This window comes from Pan troglodytes, chromosome 3 (assembly GCF_028858775.2).
Source record: "Pan troglodytes isolate AG18354 chromosome 3, NHGRI_mPanTro3-v2.0_pri, whole genome shotgun sequence".
Classification (NCBI taxonomy): Eukaryota; Metazoa; Chordata; class Mammalia; order Primates; family Hominidae; genus Pan; species Pan troglodytes.
Genome location: NC_072401.2, coordinates 89,153,313 through 89,156,133, shown reverse-complemented (window position 1 = coordinate 89,156,133; position 2,821 = coordinate 89,153,313). Strand labels below are relative to the sequence as shown.

At 40.6% G+C, this 2,821-nt stretch overlaps 1 pseudogene; it reads left to right on the top strand.

Moving 5' to 3' along the window:
- Window positions 1-280: 280 nt before the first annotated feature.
- LOC100613874 (coiled-coil-helix-coiled-coil-helix domain-containing protein 2-like) lies at window positions 281-1,600 on the top strand (annotated as a pseudogene).
- Window positions 1,601-2,821: the final 1,221 nt, after the last annotated feature.

The window sequence follows — 2,821 nt, the reverse complement described above, 5'->3', positions numbered from 1 at the left end:
TGTACTCCTAAGAACCATTCCCCAATGGGACAATATTATTTTCTTTGAGAATGCAAGTCTATCAGTATTGCTTTTTGCTCTGAGAGATTGAATAAGAAGCTCGTAGCTCATCCGTAGGAACAATATTGATAGCCATTATAGAATGTGTTTTCTGAATAGGTTTGTGGCCAATGAAATTAAAGACCTATTTTAAAATGTGTAAAATTTTTTAAACCTCTCTTTCCTGCCAGATTTATACTCAAGGTATCTTAGTCAGTTTAGGCTGTGATAGCAGAATTCCATAGACTGGGTGGTTTAAACAACACACATTTATTTCTCAGAGTTCTGGAAGCTGGGAAATCTAAGAGTAAGGAGATGGCAGATCTGTGTCTGGTGAGGGCCCTCCTCCTGGTTTGCAAGTGGCTGCCTTCTTCCTGTGTCCTCACATGGTGAGAAACGAATCTCTTCTCTCTTCCTACTTTTATGAGGGCATTAATCCCATCATGAGGCCCCATCCCATGACCTAACCTAATTCTAATTAACTCCCAAAGACTCCACCTCCAAATACCATTACATTAGAGATTAGGGTTTCAACATATGGATTTTGGCGGGGACACAGCATTCAGTCCAGAGCAAGGGACTCACTCTCATTTGACTCAAACTGAACAGCTTAACAAAATAGGATGAATGACTCTAAATCAACTGAAAAGAGAAATGTTGTTTTAATCATATACAATATTCATCTAAACAAGCTACAAGGTTTCTACCTAAAATTAGCCTTCAGGAGGAGGGATTTGCCTTGCAAATTGTCTTACATATTATGGGACACTTGTTGACTTCCTTTATATTGAACAATTAGTTTAGGCCAAACTCTAGATTCTGATCTATTGCTTTATCTCTTTCAACCACTACACAAGCATAAGGGTAGTATCTCTGGTTTTTCACACTCTAGTAAATGCTGTACCTAAAATTGCCAAAACAAAAGGCGAATCAAATACGTCTGTGATTTTACCAATGATAAATGTGGCATTAAAATTTTTTTTTTCGGCTTTTCGTCTTCAGCTCTCCTTCTTCTCAGAAACCCCTGGGTTCTTCACAGATTTTCGCACATCCAGACGCTGAGCCACCCCGCACCTAGGATGCTATGTGGAAGCCGAAGCCACACCTCCCACATGGCCCCTCTGGCCAGCCGGGCATCTCAGGTGAGAACTGCACACAGGCCCGCAGCAGCAGCTCCACCGCCAGCAGCAGCACCCTCTCTGCAGTTGGCTCTCCTGCTGCTGTGCCCTTGCAGCCAGGTCTGATGCCCAGATGGCAACCATAGCAGTTGGCGTGGCTGTGGGCTCTGCTGTTGGGCACACATTAGGTCATGCCATCACTGGAGGCTTCCATGGAGGAAGTAATGCTGAGCCTTGCAAGGCCCCACATCACTTATCAGGAGCCTCAGGGAACCCAGCCGGCACAGGGGCAGGCTTACTTATATGAGATAAAGCCATTTTTGGAATATGCTCAGAACCTGAGTGACATAAATCTCTGTAAGAGTTTCGATGAGGTGCTGAAACAGTGCAGACTTGCAAATGAATTGGCCAAAGAAATGGAAAATTGGCTGTTATGACCAAGTTAGTTTAGTATAAAAATATAATTGGTAGTGAAGATATAAAGTGTAAAACCATCAGTTAAACCCCTTCTGTGTCATTCATAGCTTCCTTGCTGCAGAATTGAAATGGAAGAGAGTGTTCTTACTTTGTAGAATTTCATTAAGTTGGGGTATACTTTGGGGCTGGGCAAATGTTTGTGTGGCCTCCTTCTACCAGCTATTATGATTTTATTCTTTGTGAGTTAATTAGAATAAAGTGATTTTCTTCCAAAATTTTTGTTCCTGGAAACATCTTGTCATAATAATCCGAGCGTGTGCATTCTCAAAGCTTTTAATATTTTCATCAAACTCCTTCACACTGTTGTTGTTGTTGTTGTTGTTGTTGTTGTTGTTGTTTGAGGTGAAGTTTCACTCTGTACCCCAGGCTGAAATGCAATGGCATGACATCGGCTCACTGCAACCTCCGCCTCCTGGGTTCAAGCAATTCTCCCACCTTAGCCTCCTGAGTAGCTGGGACTATAGGCGCATGCTACCATGTCTGGCTAATTTTTTGTATTTTTTTTAGTAGAGACGGGGTTTCACCATGTTGGCAAGGCTGGTCTCAAACTCCTGACCTCAAGTGATTCACCCACCTCGGCCTTCCAAAGTGCTCGGATTACAGGCATGATTACAGGCCACCACGCCCGGCCTCACTAACTATGAAGTTAAAGAAGCAGTGCTTCACAGTTAGATGATTTCCAGGCTTCATTCTCATTCATTTATTCACTGAATACATATTTATCGAGTCTACCAGGTGTCATTACATACTTTGTTCTGGGCTCTGGGAATATAATAGTGACAAAATCCCTCCATATATTTTAGTAGGGAGACAGATGATATATACAATAAATAAGCAATTATATAATGCTTAGAGTGTGATAGAGTAATAAGTGAAAAGTTAAAAAAAGGTCAGAAAAATAATGGAGGAGGGTGTTCAAAATCATCTACATTTGCCTTCAAATGAATCTAAACTGCGGTAAACTCATTTGATTTCTTAAGCTTCTGTTTGAATCCCCTCCCTCCTAATAGAGAATTATTCTCTTTCTAGTGGAATATTTTAGTTATTTTTAAATATGATTAATCTTAAGCATTGAACAAAAAAATTAAATATATGTATTCTTGAAAATTTCTAGACACAAGTTGGCCAAGAAACTTTTGGAGTAATCTTGTTACTGAGAAAATGGACATTGCTATTTATTCAAGGAC